This window comes from Sus scrofa, chromosome 1, assembly GCF_054392235.1.
Source record: "Sus scrofa isolate SSC_HxYL_T2T_F1_AM1 chromosome 1, Sscrofa_HxYL_maternal_Yorkshire_Landrace_v2.0, whole genome shotgun sequence".
Classification (NCBI taxonomy): Eukaryota; Metazoa; Chordata; class Mammalia; order Artiodactyla; family Suidae; genus Sus; species Sus scrofa.
Genome location: NC_139383.1, coordinates 268,787,307 through 268,805,861, shown reverse-complemented (window position 1 = coordinate 268,805,861; position 18,555 = coordinate 268,787,307). Strand labels below are relative to the sequence as shown.

The 18,555-nt window shown below is 37.0% G+C and overlaps 1 protein-coding gene across 1 annotated transcript in view; it reads left to right on the top strand.

Moving 5' to 3' along the window:
- The window catches only part of LOC110257084 (uncharacterized), a 485,227-nt gene that overhangs the window by 436,229 nt on the left and 30,443 nt on the right, over positions 1-18,555 (top strand). The gene's annotated exons all lie outside the window — the stretch shown is intronic.

The following is an 18,555-nucleotide window of genomic DNA, read 5'->3' as shown; positions in this document are numbered from 1 at the left end:
AGAGTTCTGAGGAGCTTTGCTGACTAATGAGAGAAAATTCACTTGTTAACTAAATTTTGTGATCACTTAAATAGAAATAACAATAATCTAATATAGGAAAATATCCTACAGAATAAGTGCAAAAAATATAGGTTTAAGGAGTTCACTCAGCCTTATTTGTAAGAATAGAATATCAGAAAAAACCTAAAAGTACTTGTCTATGGAATAATGACATGAATCATAGTACTTGCATACAAAGGATCGGTACTTAGCCATTTAAAAATTGAGGTAAAATCATATGCCTTGACAGGGAAAAGGGCTCATGAAATTTTAAATCAAGGTTAAAATTTTCAGAATAGTTTTTTATACTTTTATGGTATAATCCTACTTTTTATAAAATAAGATTTCAGGTATGTATTGTTATAAATACAAGAAATGAAAAAAAGAATAATTTTCTTTTATTGACTGCCTCATGTGTCATACTCTGTGTATGTATATGGCAAATTATATCGTTATTCTTCACAACACAAGGCTGGTTTTATTATCACCATTTTACATACGTGGAAACTAAAGCTCAGAACATTTAAAGAAACAGTATGCAGTCTTCTAGCTAGGAAGTAACCAAGTGTGCATAAGCTTCTTGGTATGTCTGCACACTTAACCAATTCACCATATTTTTGAACTTCTCACTGTATATTCTCTCAACTATCGAAATGATCAAAAGGAGTCCCATCATGGCTCAGCAGAAATGAATCTGACTAGGATCCACAAGAACTCGGGTTGAATTCCTGGCCTCTCTCAGTGGGTTAAGGATCCGGCATTGTCATGAGCTGTGGTGTAGGTCACAGACATGGCTCAAATCTGGTGTTGCTGTGGCTATGGTGTAAGCTAGCAGCTACAGGTCTGATTTGACCCCTAGCATGGGAAACTCCATATGCCTTAGGTGCAGCCCTAAAAAAGACAAAAAAAAAAAATCACAATGTCTTTAATCATACTCTGCTCTCCTCCTCTAATATTTTTTTATGGGGAATCCTAACACAAAGTAATATTTGACTAAGGATTCTTAACTGTGCCCTTTAATAGCTAAAACATAACATAGTTCAAAATTCAAAAGGATGTATTACCCCATCCCCCAGCAACACAGTTGTCTGCATCAAAGGTGGACAGATGTTCTCTGTTTTCTGAATGCACTTAAGTATCTGTATAGAATACATTACTACAAGTAAAATCATTATTAATGAGTAAGCACATTTATGATTTAAATGTATACTTTCAAATTTTTCCCCACAAAGTTCTTGCAAATTAGAATCCTACTAGGATTATGTAAGATTGCCTATTTCCAGATATCCTCATCAATAAAGTGTGTAGTCAGACTTTTGGATCTTGGATAATCTGAAAAGGGAAAATTATTGCCTTGATATAGTTTTCTTTGTTTGTTTTGCCACACCCATGGCATATGGAAGTTAACAAGCCAGGGATCAAATCTGAGTTGCAGCTGTGACCTACACTACAACTGCAGCAACACCAAATCCTTAACCCACTGAGCCAGGCAAGAAATTGAACCCGTGCCACCACAGAGTCAATATGGGATCTTTAACCTGCTGTGTAACAGTGGGAACTATGATATAGTTTTAATTGTCTTTCCACAGATTCAAAAAGATGAGAAAACCCCAAGCAGGAAAATCCCAAATAAATCCATAAGGGAACATTATAGTCAAACTTCTAAAAAAAAAATCTGGGAAAAAATTATACAAAGAAATTCTTGAAGGAGTGAGAGAAATAATGCTTTAGCTATGAAGAAGTTGGGTGGGGAAAACATTTTTAATTACAGAAAAGTTCTCATCAGAGACTGGAAGTAAACAGAAATGGCACAATGTTTCTCAAGTGCTGAAATAAATGGTAAAAAAAGTAATACCTAGAGCAACCAGTGGTAAAAGAAATACACTCAAAAACACTATAGATAATAGGTAGCTATAGCTAATAAGTGACTGCAGCATATGTCATAGACGAGGCTCGGATCTGATGTGGCTGTGGCTGTGGCATAGGTCACAGCTGCATCTTCAATTGGACCCCTGGACCACGAACTTCCATATGCTATAGGTATGGCCATCAAAAGATAAAGGAAGGAAGGAAGGAAGGGACTGGATTTTAAAATGTGTATCATCCGTGTGACGTCTATAAGAAACTCACTTCAAATGTAATGATATAGATAGGTAAAAAGTAAAATAATGAAAAAATATACATCTTGCAACCATTAATCAAGAGAAGGCAGGAATTAATATCAGATAAATAGACCTCAGAACAAAGAAAATTACAAAAAATGGAGAAGACCTTATAGTGATAGAAGGGTGAATCCACCAAGACGTATCAACCAACCCCAAATGCATGTGCAGCAAACAGCAGAAGTGTAAAATATATGAAGACAAAACTATGTAACTTAAAGGATAAACACACAAATCTGCAATTATAGGTGGTGACTGTAATCCATTTCTTAGCAATTGACAGAACAACCAGACAAAATAATAAGCAATGATATATAGAATAACCCAACAATACCATCAAAAAACAGCATCTAATTAAAGCTTATACAGTGTTAACACCCAACATCAAGTATACACATTTAAAAAAAAAAATCTGTGAAACATATACCAAAGTTATACCGCCTGCTCAGACATAAAACAAATTTTAACAAATTTAAATAAATTGGTATCAAGTAGAATGCATTCTCCATGCAGAGACCAAAACTAAAAATCAATACCAGAAATATAACAAGATGATCTTAAAACATTGGAAAACAAAACACTTCTACAGAATTCATTGATCATGTTGTTCATTTTTTTTTTTTTTTTTAATTTTTAGAGCTGCTCCCAAAGCACATGGAGGTTCCCAGGCTAGGAATCAAAATGGAGCTTCAGCGGCCAGCCTATACCACAGCCACATCTGTGACCTACACCACAGCTCCCGGCAACGCCGGATCCTTAACCCACTGAGCAAGACCAGGGATCGAACCTGCATCTTCAGGGATACCAGTCAGGTTCGTTACTGCTGCACCACTATGGGAACTCCAACCATGTTGTTCTTATACCAGCAATGAACACATGAACGTTGAAATTAAAAGTACCATGCCATTCAAAATCACTAAAATATGTACGTATATATATTATATATATAAATATATATATATAGGATTAAATCTAATAAAACATGTTTAAGACATCTATGCTGATAACTATGGTAACAGCAATGAATGAAATCAAAGCAGATTTAACTAAGTCACCATGTTCATGGATTGAGAAACTCAACATAGTAAAGATGTCAGTTTTCTTTCCATGTCGACACATTGGTTTCACAAAATTTCTATCAAAGTCTCAGCAGGATTTTTTGTGTATATAGACGAGATTATTCTGAAGTTTATCTGAAAAGGGGAATTAACTAAAATAGGTAAAAATAATTTTGAAAAAAAGAAGAAACTGAAGGAATCGGACTGTCTGGTTTCAAGATTTGCTCTATAGCCACAGTCATCACAAACGTGTGATGTTGGTGGGAAAATGGACACATTGATCAATGAAAAACAAAGAACTGAGACTGAATCCACACAAATATGGCCAATTGATTTTTGACAAAGGTGTGAAAGCAATTCAAGGGAGAAAAGACAGCCTTTTCAACAAATGGTGCTAGAGCAATTGGAAATCCTCAGTGGGTGGGGTGAGGGAGAATAAGAACTTCAACCTAAACCACACATCTTATAAAGTCACTTAAAACAGGAGTTCCCGTCGTGGTGCAGTGGTTAACGAATCCGACTAGGAACCATGAGGTTGCGGGTTCGGTCCTTGCCCTTGCTCAGTGGGTTAATGATCCGGCGTTGACGTGAGCTGTGGTGTAGGTTGCAGACGCGGCTCGGATCCTGAGTTGCTGTGGCTCTGGCGTAGGCCAGAGGCTACAGCTCCGATTAGACCCCTAGCCTGGGAACCTCCATATGCCACGGGAGTGGCCCAAGAAATAGCAAAAAAAGACAAAAAAAAAAAAAAAAAAGTCACTTAAAACAGATCCGACTTAAATGTAAAATGTAAGACCATAAATCTTTTGGAAAAAAACATAGGCGTGTATCTTTGGGATCTGAGCCTAAGCAAAGAATTCTTATACAAGTATGTAGGTAATAAAAGAGCTTTGAAATTCAGGGAACACTAATGCTAAGTGAAGAGTTCTTTAGGGAGTTTCCCTTGCAGCTCAGCAGAAACAAATCCCACTAGTAGCCATGAGGATGCAGGTTCGACCCCTGGCCTCGATCAGTGGGTTGGGGACCCACCAGTTGCTGTGGGTTGTGGTATAGGTCACAGATGTGGCTGGGATCATGCATTGCTGTGGCTGTGGCCTAGGCTGGTGGCTGTAGCTCCGATTTGACCCCTAGTCTGGGAACCTCCATATGCCATGGCTGCGAGATACCAAAAGTACAATCCATGAAAAGAAAAGGAAAATAAAATAAATTTATTAATTCACCTTCATTAGCATTTAAGACTTTTTTTTTCCTGAAAAAGATCTTGTTAAAAGTTTGAAAAGAGAAGTTACAGGTTGGGTGAAAACATTTGCAAGCAAAATATCCATCAGAGGACTAGTTTCCGGAATATTAAAGCCTCACAGACATGAACATATATTTTAACAGATATGCACAGGAAAGAATTTTTAACATCATTAGCCATCAGAGAACTGCAAATTAAAATGACAATGTGAGGATTTCCCGTCGTGGCGCAGTGGAAATGAATCTGACTAGGAACCATGAGATTGCGAACGCTGGCCTAAGGTGGGTTAAGGTTCTGGCGTTGCTGTGAGCTGTGGTGTAGGTTGCTGATGCAGCTTAGGTCTGGCATTGCTGTGGGTCCGGTATAGGCTGGCAGCTACAGCTCTGATTAGACTCCCAGCTTGGGAAACTCCATATGCAGCTGGTGTGGCCCTAAAAGGACAAAAAGACAATAATAATAATAATAATAATAAAATAAATAAATAAATTAATTAATTAAATAAAATGACAACGTGATAGTTCTACCTGCCTACCAGAATGCCTAAAATGAAAAATAGTGGCATCCAGTGCTGGTAGGGATATGAGGAAACTGTCACTGATGTGTTGCTGGAGTGAATGTAAAATGGTACCATCACTTTAGAAAATATTTTGACAGTTTCTTTAAAAAATTAAATATGCAGATATCAAAAGACTCAGCATGTGACTTGCTGGGCATTTATCCCAGAGAAATAAAAACTTTAGATCACACCAAAATTTGTGCACAAAATTTCCCAGCAATTTTAGTCATAATAGTCCCAAACTGGAAACAATCCAGTTGTTAATCAATGAATGAACGATTAAACAAATTGTGGTGCATGTGTATCATTCAATACAACTCACTAAGAAAAAGGAGTAATTGATTGATGTACAGCTCTTGATAATCTCTAGATAATTATGCTGAGTAAAAAAATTTCATCCCTAAATGTTACATACTCCATGACTCCATTTACCTAATTTTCTTAAGATGATAAAATTATAGAAATAGAAGACAGGTTGGTGGTTGCCAGGGGTTAGAAATGGAAAGAGGGGGGATGGACTATGCCTCTAAAAGACCCCAGTGGAAATCCTTGTGTTGATGGAAATGTCCTGTGTCTTGACTGTTTCAATGTCAATATCACGTTCGTGATATTGTAGTATAGTTTTGCCATGTGTTACCATTGGCAGAAACTGGGTAAAGTATACATAAAATCTTTCTATATTATTTCTTACAACAATATGTGAATCTACACTCACTTCAGAATAAAAATTTAATTAAAAAATATAGGAGATTTCCTGTCCAAGAACGTGGTCTGTCTTCCTACTTGTTCCAGTTTTCAAGAATATTTTACAGTTTTCCTTTGTATAGATCCTGATCTTGGGCACTTTTTTATTTATTACTATTTAAAATTGATCCTTTTTTTTCCATTTTATTTTCTTTTTTTTTATTTTATTTTTATTTTCCCACTGTACAGCAAGGGGGTGAGGTTATCCTTAGATGTATACATTTTATTTTCTAATTGTTCTGTGTTATTGGTATTGTGAATGTTATTGATTTCAGTATATCAGTCTTGTTCCTGCACACTTTATTGAATTCTCTGATTATTTGTAATAGGTTTCACTTTATTCTTTTAGGTTTTCCGATATATTATCATATTATCTACAACAGTGATAATTTTACATATTCATTCCCAGTGTTTATATCTGTGTTGCTTTCTTTTGTCACTTCTGAAAAAAAAAAAAAAAAAGATTAATAGCTATGAGATTTTTGGCGATTGTTGTTTTTGTTGATGGTGAGTAGTTCTTTGTTTCTAACTTTAATGGAAGTGCTTTCAGTGTTTAGTGTTTCTCTCCACTAAGGAAATATCCATCTTTGGGAAGTATTGTTAAATATGATCATACATTGTCTTTTAAAGGCCTCTAAATGAAGCACATTGTGCTTCAGAAAAATTGAAAAGTAATGCAAGTCAAAAATGCAAGGTACATATATAATTTTAGTTTTTCTAGTAGCCACGCATTAAATAGTAAAAATAAACAAGTAAAATTAATTTAAATAGTAGTTTTACTTAATATATCAAAAATATTTTACATTTTAACATGTATTCAATATCATAATTAATGACCCACCGTACATTCTTTTTCAGGACTAAGTTTTTGAAATTCTGCGTGTATTTTAAACTTTCAGTACATCTTAATTAGAACTGCCACAGTTCAGGTGCTCAGTAGGCTGGGTTGGGTTCTCTGCATTTCCATCATAACCTGTTTCTATCATTTTTCTACTAAACTGTGTTCTTAAGATAGAGATTCTTACTTCCCACACCCCTAACACATAGCACAGTATGCATAGTAAGTAGATACTCAACAAATACTCTTGGACAATGAAGAGGTGTTATTGCCTCCATGCAGATATAAGCCTTCATGCAGAGCAGGGGTAAGCAAATTTTCTGGTGTATCTTATGAATGGAAAAGAGACAACTCTATACATAAAAGAGTAGGACAAGGGAGTTCCCATCGTGGCACAGAGGAAATGAATCTGACTAGGAACCATGAGGTCGCAGGTTCGGTCCATGGCCTCACTCAGTAGGTTAAGAATCCGGCGTTGCCATGAGCTGTGGTGTAGTTTGCAGATGCAGCTCAGATCTTACATTGTTGTGGCTGTGACATAGGCCAGCAACTGAGCTCTGACTGGACCCCTAGCCTGGGAATCTCCATTTGCTACCAGTGTGGCCCTAAAAAGCCAAAAAATAAAAATAAAAAAAATAAAAAATAAATAGGACAGGCATTCCTGTCGTGGCTCAGTGGTAATGAAACCAGCTAGTATCCATGAGGATGTGGGTTCAATCCCCGGCCTTGCTTAGTGGGTTAAGGGTGAGCTGTGGTGTAGGTTGCTGATGCAGCTTGGATCTGGCATTGCTGCTGGCTGTAGTGTAGGCCTGGAGCTACAGCTCCAATTCGACCCCTAGCCTGGGAACTTCCGTATGCCTCAGGTGCAGCCCTAAAAAGATTTTTTTTTAAAAATGTAGTACAGAAGACTTAGATTGGAGTCTTAGAAGAGGATGGATTATTAGAGAAGAAAGTAATCTAGAAGGCCCACATTAAAACCTGCAAATCATATTTGAGGAGGAGGAAGAAGCAGCAGAATCCATAGGTGTCTGTCCAGGTCTTGTTGGAGAGGAGAGATGTAAATCCAGGGAGTAGATGTGGGCTACTTAAAATTTAAATGTTTTTTTTGTTCTCTTGGTTGGGGTAATGACATGAAAAAGTATCTACAAATCACCCTCCTGAAGCTTGCAGCTTTGCCTTGCCCCATTAGAGTGAGCCTTTCTCCAGGAAGATCACTGTCCAAAACCTGGAAATGGTGTGTCTGAGGTATGTCAATGGTAAAACTCTCTCTCCCTCTCTGGACTGATATTTTTATATTTCTCACTTTCTAAGACATTTTCATAGCTCCAGCCCATTCTATCACCTCTCTAATGGAAGATGCATTAGCTTCCAAACACTGACAGCTAGAATGACCCTTGTGATATATATCTTTGAAAAATTACTAAATAATAATAGTAATAACAATAGTAATGAATACTAAGTACCACATACTTACTATGTGTCAGGCACTGAGCTGAGTACTTTATCCACATCATCTCATTTAAACGTCATAAAATTTACAGATAAACAATGGGTCCCAGGAGACATAGCTCTTGACTTAGCTGGAACTTGTTCCTAATAGATCTAATTTCAAAGCTCACACATTCATACATTATATGTTATTACTTACAGTGTTAAACCATATTGAAATCTATTTGTAAAAATCTCAGTCATCCATCCTTGCTTTTGGCTCACTCCAGAACATTTGGATTTTGCTCCAGTTCACTCCTCTTCAGGGAGAACTCCATCCCCATCACATTCAGCCTTGGGATTAGATAGAGGAGAAGTGTTTCAGCGTGTCTGCTACTTTTTCTTCCCAGGAGAAGATGGGCAAAATGATTGACTCAGACCCCTTCACATATGGAGACTCCAGCCGCTCTCAGTCAGATGCGTTCTGTGTAAGGGTCAATTAAGATGTGTGCTTGATAGTAAACCAAGGAAATAAAGCACAGATGGAGGAATTTGGTCACAGTGACTGCAGACACTTTGACAGCTGCTGTGGTGATTACCTCACCAGACACTTGGATTTCAGTGAAGATTGTATTTTGATAACTCTTGAAGAGAAATAAAAGCATTTGTCTATGTGATAATGTCTTTAAAGGCTTTAACCTAGGAAGGGTGGAAATATTAGCAGACCTTAAGTTAGTGGTACAGTATGCCCTCTGTATCCACAGGTTCCACATCTGTGGATTCAACCAACTGCAGATCAAACGATTTATTTTTTCTTTTTAATTTTGGAAAGTTCCAAAAAGCAGAACTTGAGTTTGCCACTCACTGACAACTATTTACATAACGTTAACACTGTATTTACAACAATTTACATAGCATTTACATTGTGTAAGTTATTATAAATAATCTAGGGATGGTTTAAGATATCCAGGAGGGTATGTGTAGGTTACACACAAATGCTTTGCCATTATAAATGTAGATCTTGAGCATCTGAAGGGGTTGGGAGTAGGCGGTCCTAGACCAATCCCCTGTGGATAACAAGGGATCACTGTACTCAGCTTTAACTCCACATTAGAATCCCAGTTTGCACACCCTAGAGACCAATTGCATCAGAATCACTAGGAGTGAGATCCAGGCATCAGTACTTAATAGTCTCCCTGGATGATGCCAATGTCCAGTCAAGAAGCTTGTCAAAATATATGTTTCTCTTATCTTACCAAATGTCAAGTACATTTTCACTACCTTATTATCAATGTCTAAATTATTTACATTGTAGAAAGAAGACATAACCTATTCAATATCAACTCTTTAAAATATTTGATAATTTATTTATGACCACATGTCATAAATATGTGTAGATAGATATATTTTGTATATTTTAGAAAAATTATATTACCAATTTTTGTATATAGCGTATGTACATGTATGAATAAGTATACACACATGACAAAGTTTGTTAATTTTGTTAACTATTTTTGTCTGTTAAATCTATTAATTTATTTTTTCTTTTCTTTTTTTTTTGGCCACCCTGTGGCATATGGAGTCCCCAGGCCAGGGATCAGATCTACACTGGAGCTACAGAAATGCCTGATCCTTAATGCACTGTGCCAAGCCAGGGATCAAATCTGTGTCCCAGCACTCCAGAGACACCGCCAATTCTGTTGTGCCACAGCAGCAGCTTCTAATCTGTTAATTTATGATACAGATATTTTAAAAGCTCCCACTAAGGATAGGCTGTTTGCCAATTTTGCAAAGAAAAAAAAAATAATGAGTTCCCTTTCTGGCTCAGCGGAAGCCAATCTGATTAGCACCCACGAGGATGCAGATTCAATTCCTGGCCCCTCTCGGTGGGTTAAAGATTCAGTGTTACCATGAGCTGTGGTATAGGTTGCAGATGTGACTTGGATCTAGTGTTGCCATCGCTGTAGTGTAGACTGGTGGCTACAGCTCTGATTTGACCTCTAGACTGGGAACTTCCATATGCTGTGGATTCAGACCTAAAAAGACAAATATATATATATATATATATATCACTTTTGCTTTTATACTCTGAATGTATGTTGTTAGGTGCATCAGTATTCTTTAAATTATGTTTGCTTAGTAAATGTTTTTTAAATTTTACTCTTAAGTAAGGTATTTCTTCATCTCTCCTAATCTTTTTGCCTTGGATTTCATTTTGCTGGTATGTTACCTTGTAATGTTTTGTTATAATAGTATTCGAATAGTATGTCATTTACTTTACTTTTTCAAACTTACTGTTTGATTTTTGCTTCAAGTGATTCTCTTTTAAGGAACATTATAACTATATTTTTGAAAATCCATTCTGATAATATACCTTATAATGGCAAATTTTATTCATATACTCTAATGGTGACTGTAGCTATTTTTAGACTTATTTCTACCATATTTTTTGTTTCTTTCTCTTGTTTGATTCTGCTAGGATTGATGTGTTTTCGATATTTACTATTCCCCTCTGATGTTTTAGGAATGTATTTTCCACATACATAAATACAATCGACCCTCTCTATCCTTGGGCTCCACATCTGTGGATACAACCAGCCACAGATTGAAAATATGGGGAAAAATACCAGAAAGTTCCAAAAAGCAAAACTTGAATTTGCTGCATACTATCAACTATTTATACAGCATTTATATTGTATTTCTAACTACTTACATAGCATTTATTTTGTATTAGGTATTATAAATAATCTAGAAATGATTAAAGTATATAGGAGGGTATGTGTAATTTAAATGCAAATACTTTACCATTTTATATAAGAGACTTGAACATCTGTGGATTTGGGATTCCACAGGGGTCCTGGAATCAACCCCATGCAGATATCAAGGGATAGCAATAATTGTAAATTTTTAATGATGACTAAAATTATTCAGAATTTGATATGTTTTCCTGACCATAACAAATATCTTAGTATACACTATTTGCTGCTCAACTCCAGCCCCCATCATGTTAATTTTCTTTAGAGTTTGAATTACATTTTTCATGCAAACATAATTATTAATTTTACACTTAAAGTTAATTAAATGTACTGATATTTTATCAATTCTGTACTTACAGAAATTGCTCCATTATTTAGTTTTTTTAAAAATTAACTTTGTTTCTTATATCTCACATCGCATCTTTATTTTTTTATTACTATTTCCTTTTTTTTTTTTTTCCGGCCACACACACTCACAGCATGCGGTAATTCCTGGCCCCAGATCGAACCTGCACCACAGAAGTGACCCAAGCCCCTGCAGTGGCAGTGCCAGATCCTTAACCTGCTCTGCCACAAGGGAATTCCCTGGATTGGTATTTCCTTATTAATAAAAGGAATGCTGCATTTTTTTTTCTTCTTCAAAGAACCTGAGACAGGTAACCTCTCTTAATCTTTGCATTGTTAAAAATGCTGTATCTTGCCTTCACACTTGACTAAAATTTTAGCTGGATATAAAATGATGGGTTAAAACATGCTTCCCTTTAATACAATGAAATATTACTCTTTGATCTTTGAGCATCATCATTGCCAAAATGGGAAAAAAATACCTTGTCAGTCTAAATTCTATTACTTTGTGGTCACTTCGACTTAAATCTCCAGTAGTTTTTAAGATTGTATTTTTGCCTTAGTTCTTATACCATTTCATTCAATGAGTAAGTGTTTACTTGGTATAAATTATTCTTCTCTGTGGATCTTTGATCTGTGGACTTGTGTTTCTTCATTTCTGTAAAGGGCCAATAATTACCTCTTCAAATATTTTTCCTCTGTTTTCTTTCATCAAGTCTTCTGGACTCTTTAAAGCATCTAAGTTGGAGGTTCTCAAAATATCCTTGATAGCTCTTTTTTTTTTTTTTTTTTTTTAAGATGCATGCTTCTCCACTGAAGAATTCTGGGTTAGGTTCTTATTACTCTATTCCAAATCATTAATTTTTTATTGTTTATTAAGTAGAATTTATTCCACTCTATATGTTTTCTATAAATGTGTCCATTTTCAAAATTTCTAACTGGTTCTTTTATGTCCACATTCTGCAACTTCATTTTTTTGCTTGTTTCCTAATTTCTGGTGTGATTCGAGTTTTTTTTTTTTTTTCCCTGTGAACAACCTGCACATTTTACTATGAATCTTTGTCAAACATTTTGCAGAATGAATTTACTTCATGGTGTAGTCACATTTTGATGATTAGCTTTGTTGCATAATTTTCTCAGTACTAACTTTCTTCATATGTGCATGTGGTATGTGTGTATTTCAATGTCTGTTTTTCTTCCTATTCCTTTTCTCACAACTCCCTGTATTGTCCATACATGTATATGTAAATATTTTATGAGTAATTACAATGCACCAGACCCTATTCTAGCACTTGGGGGATATCTAGGCTACAAAACACACAAAAATAACTCCCTGCATGGAGGCTGCATTCCAGAGGGAAGAAACAGACAATAGATACAACACATGTATAAATCATATAGTGTGTTAATGATCTTGTAATTGTCTGCACCTGTTCTTCCAGGGCTCCCAGTCCAGAATGTCAGTTAGGGTCTCCAGCTCTGCTGTGATACAGAGCGGTATTATTTATTTATTTTTTTATTTTTTCATCTCTTACATTTATTTTAAAATATAAAGTATATATGTAGTCTTTACTTACAAAAGAAATACACATATGTATGTAAAGATCAATACATGGGAAAATAGTAAGTGTGGTCTCTTTTAAATATAGAATTATTATTATTTCTTAACTTAGTTGGAATTATAATATTTTATTTTATTTTATTTTCCCACTGTACAGCAAGGGGACCAAGTTATCCTTACATGTATACATTACATTTTTATCCCCACCCTTTGTTCTGTTGCAACATGAGTATCTAGACATAGTTCTCAATGCTACTCAGCAGGATCTCCTTGTAAATCTATTCTAAGTTGTGTCTGATAACCCCAAGCTCCCCATCCCTCCCACTCCCTCCCTCTCCCATCAGGCAGCCACAAGTCTATTTTCCAAGTCCATGATTTTCTTTTCTGTGGTGATGTTCATTTGTGCTGGATATTAGATTCCAGTTATAAGTGATATCATATGGTATTTGTCTTTGTCTTTCTGGCTCATTTCACTCAGTATGAGATTCTCTAGTTCCATTCATACTGCTGCAAATGGCATTATGTCATTCTTTTTTTCATGGCTGAGTAGTATTCCATTGTGTATATATACCACACCTTCCGAATCCAATCATCTGTCGATGGACATTTGGGTTGTTTCCATGTCCTGGCTATTGTGAATAGGGCTGCAATGAACATGCGGGTGCATGTGTCTCTTTTGAGTAGAGTTTTGTCCAGATATATGCCCAAGAGTGGGATTGCGGGGTCATATGGAAGTTCTATGTATAGATTTCTAAGGTATCTCCAAACTGTTCTCCATAGTGGCCAGTTTACATTCCAGAGCGGTATTATTTAAAGCGAAATCCGCAATTTGTGCTGATCCACAAACTACATCCTGTCCATGATGAGATAAGTATAAAAATTTAGAGAAAGGCTCTGGAGACTTTCATTTCAATTTGGTAAAGCAATTTTATTTCCATCAAATCTAACACAATAAAACTTTATCTTTTATTTTGCACATCTACTTTTTATTTAATTTTTCAGTTTGCTTTAATTGTATTTTATAGTACAAAAATTTTTGACCCCCCCCCCAAAAAAAAACCCTTCTGTGATGAAATAGAGGGGGAAAAAAACAACTCTGTTCTTTCTGCAAGAGTCTGAGAAGCATCCATGTAGTTTTTCAGATGTGGGACTAAGCCTGTAGGGGCTTTGTTAACCTTGTATCTAATCCAAAGGCTATGGACCATGCTTTGACCTCTCTCCTCCTTAAGGGTACAGAATTATGGAAATTATAGCCTCTAGTGGAAATTGGAAGCTTGTGTTTGTCATCTTCCTTTTGTAGGATAGGCATCTCAGCCCTAACTTTAGGAAGTCAATTTGCCATAGAGCATTTTAATTCTAATTATCTGGTGGGCACAGAAGGGATTTTCAAAATATATCTAACCTCAGGAGTTCCCTGGTGGCTCAGCAAGCTGAGGATCTGGCATTGTCACTGCTGTGGCTCTGCTCCTGCAGTGGCACAGGTTCAATCCCTGGTTGGAGGACCTCTGCATGTGGCAGGCACAGCAAAAAACAAAAACAAAAACAAAAACTTCAAAATATATCTATCCTTACCACTGACAATACTTGTTCTTTTCTTTCTGAGACCCCTGCTTGGTTCAAATTGACCCCAGGAAGAAATAACGAAAGGACTACTCAACTGAGTGCTGAAATTCCTAATTTCCAACTCTGGGTTGGCTGCTGAATTAATGGTGACCTTAACAATTAGCTAATCTCTTTTACAATTTAATCGCATAATATCATTTGCACAAGAACTCTTTGAGACAAGTAGAGGAGGATTATTTTTGTAAAGAAGGAAATGCTATAAAATTGGGTTGTGATAATCATTGTACAACTCTAAATGTGATAAAATTTATTGAATAATTAAAAAAAGAAGGAACCATGCAGTGACTTGCCCAAGGCAACCTATTTAGACAAACTTAGGTTTGTCTCAAAGCCCATATGTGCTATCTTATAAAATACTAGAATTGAATTGGAGACCTCTCCTTGAGCATATCCGAGGTGGTTAAAACTCAAACACTGCTGTAAAACACTAGCATTCTTTTCATGACAGGAATTGGGAATCCCATCCCAGTTGGAGAGTTCTCACTGAACTCTGCCTGTGGCTGCTGTAGCTTTGCTCGCAGATACTTGGATGTGACAGCTAACAGAGTATTAAACTCTGCCCCGTTGTCAGAGCTTAGAAATTGTGACTGACAGGTGCACCAGACAAGGTAGGGGAGAGCACAGGGTCTTGACAACTGACAATGTGTGTTTACCCAGATAGGGCTTGGAAGCTGCTGGGGAAGGGATCTGAGTCACCTGGAGACTGATTATACAATTATGATTTTCTCACTGTTTCCCTTCTCTTCTTCACACCCCTCTCCTTTATTGCCGTTGGTCTTTTGCAAATCCTGACTCCAACTTCTAGCTTCATTCTGTCTTGAATATAGGTCAAAGTCCATTTCGAGAAGAGTATAATAACAAAGCAAAATTCTGTAGAACAAAGCTATGCCTGTACTTTGGAATCTGACTCCTAGGAACAATGCTTTCTTTATCTAGTTACAACAAAATTTGAACTCTTATACAAACATTTTCCTTGAACACTGTCAGTATAATGTTCATTCTCAAAGCAGTGTTTCCTTATGTGTGCATCTCTCATGGAAGATTAAAATGTACATCCAAGAGCTACTTTGGCCATTACCATAGCAGTTGGTTATTAAAATGTCAAAATGACTCCTATTTCACAGATTAGGAAATTGAAGTTCAAAGAAGTAAATCAACCACAGTCCACAACCCTTAAATTGTAGGAACTGGGGATTTTGGACTCTAAATATGTCCTCTCCCATGTAATATTCTATTTTATTTATTTTTTTATTACTCAAATGAATTTATCACATCTGTAGTTGTATAATGATCATAACAATCCAATTTTGCAGGATTCCCATACCACAACCCAAGCACATCCCACCCTCCCCAGACTGTCTCCTCCAGAGACCATAACATTTTTCAATGTCTGTGAGTCAGCATATGTTCTGCAAAGAAGTTTCAGCCTGTCCTTTTTTTCAGATTCCACGTGTCAGTGAAAGCATTTGATATTGGTGTTTCATTGTATGGCTGACTTCACTTAGTTCCTTTAGTATTTGTTGTAAGGCTGGTTTAGTGTTGCTGAATTCTCTCAGGTTTTGCTTATCTGCGAAGCTTTTGATTTCTCCTTCAAATATGAATGAAAGCCTTGCTGGGTAAAGTAATCTTGGTTGAAGGCTTCTTCCTTTCATCACGTTAGGTACATTATGACACTCCTTTCTGGCCTGCAGAGTTTCTGCTGAAAAATCTGCTGATAACCTTATCAGGGTTCCTTGTATGTTATTTGTTTCTTTTCCATGGCTGCTTTCAAGATTTTCTCTTTGTCTTTAATTTTGGTCAGTTTGATTAATATGTGTCTCCGTGTATTCCTCCTTGGGTTTATTTTATATGGTACTCGTTGTGCTTCCTAGATTTGAGTGAGTGGTTCCTTTTCCATGTTAGGGAAGTTTTCAGCTATTATCTCTTGGAATATTTCTTCTGTCCTCTTCTCTCTCTCTTCTCCTTCTGACACCCCTATAATACGGATGTTAGTGTGTTTAACATTGTCCCAGAGTTCTCTGAGACTCTCTTCATTTGTTTTCAATCTTTTTTTTTTCTCTTTTCTGTTCCGCATCTGTAATTTCCACTAATCTGTCCTCCACCTCATTTACCCGTTCTTCTGCCTCCTGTATTCTGCTGTTAGCTGCTTCTAGTAAATTTTTTATTTCAGTTATTGGATTTTGCATCTCTTCTTGTTTAAGTTTTATATCTTGTATCTCTGTGCTCAGTGTTTCCTGTAAGTTATCCATCTTTGCCTCCAGTTTATTTCCAATGTCTTGCATCATCTTCAGCATCAACAGTCTAAAGTCTTTTTCCTGGAGACTGAGAATCTCCTCATTGCTTAGCTGATTTTCTGAGGTTTTTCCTTTCTCCCTCATCTAGGAGTTATAGTTCTCTGCCTTTTCATTTTTATAGATTTTTAGTGTGGTGACCTTTTGACAGATAATAGGGTTGTAGCCGCTCCTACTTCTGGTGTTTGCCCCCCTGTGGCTAAAGTTGGTATGGTGCCTTGCTGTAGGCTTCCTGATAGGAAGGGCTGATGCCTGCCCACTGGTAGGTAGAGCTGATTCTTATCCCTCTGGTGGGTGGGGCTTTGTCTCTGGATGGGATTAGAGGTGGCTGTGTGCCTGAGGGGTCTTTAGGCAGCCTATTTACTGAGGGGCGGGGCAGGGGGGCTGTGATCCCACCTGTATTATTGTTTCCCTGGGGGCTTCTCAGGAGCTGACTGACTGGGTAGGGCCAGATTTTCCCAAAATGGCCACCTCCAGAGAAAGCCATGCTGCTGAATATTCCTGAGAGCTTTGCTTCCAATGTTCTTCCCTCACAACAAACCACATTCACCCCTGTTTTCCCAAGATGTCCTCCAAGAACTGCAGTCAGGTTTGACCCAGATTCCTATGGAGACTTTGCTTTGCCCTGGGACCCAGTGCACATGAAAGTCTGTGTGTGCCTTTTAAGAATGGGGTCTCCGTTTCCCCCCGTCCCATGGAGCTCCTGCACACAAGCCCCACTGGCCTTCAATGCCAGATGCTCCAGGGGCTCTTTCTCCCAGTGCCAGATCCCTGCACATGAGGGTTTGATGTGGGGCTCAGAACTCTCACTCCTGTGGGTGAGTCTCTGTGAGCCAGTTAGTTTCCAGTCTGTGGGGCTTCCCACCCAGGAGGTATGGGGTTGTTAATATCACATAATTGCACCTCCTACTTCTTGATGTGGCCTCCTCTTTTTCTTCTGGAGTAGGATATCTTTTTAAGGTTTCTGGTCCATTTGGTTGAAGATTGCTCAGTCTTTAGTTGTGAATTTCATTGTTTTTAGGAGAGAAGTTAAGCTCCAGTCCTTCTATTCTGCTATCTTAATCCCTGTAATATTCTATTCTAAACATAGCTCTATGAGAGCTGTTTTTCCAGGAAGCTAAGAGTAGTATCTAGAGCATTTGTATGTTTTATGTCCTATGAAGGAGCAAATGCCTAGTGAGTGAGTTGCTAAGTATTTACTAGTTAGGATAAGTAATATCTTTTACTTCCTTTTCACCTCAAATATCCCAACTGCCAAAACAAAATTGGGAGTGAAAGCATTCATATTGTGAGGCAAAAAGGGAATGAGGATGGTATCCTTTATTCTATTCTGGTTTGAAATATTGGGATTTCAGTACAGACAGAGGAATCATCTCTTTTTGAGCTCCAGTTATGCAGGAATACAGTGCTTTTCCTAGGTCAATGATGACACAAAAGTAGTCCTACCACTTATTTTGTCCATTCTGTAATTTTCCAAACAGAATAAATTCTATTCTAAGGATGGGTTAGCTTGCAGAGATGCCAAATGTGTGGCAAAAGTGATTGCAATAAAGTATAGTATTACATTGAGGAAATCATGTATCCTTTCTATTGTCCCTGTGCTCCTCATAGAACAACCAAACATTATAGTTACCCTCACCTTGAGATGAGCAAGGTTGTATATAATTAGGACTCTATAATCACACATTTATGATCCCATGTGTGTGTGTGTGCATGCACTCTTCTTTTGCAAATGAAATGTAAATTCCTTGATGTCAAGAACCGTATTTCTTCTAGTCTATAACTTTTACAGCATTGGGGAATGGAAATACAATTACTGACTATCAGAGCAGGAAGAGACTTTAGCCTCATTTAGTCTAACTCTCCTCATTTCATGGATAAAGAAATAGGAACCCAGTGTACAGATAATGGGTGATT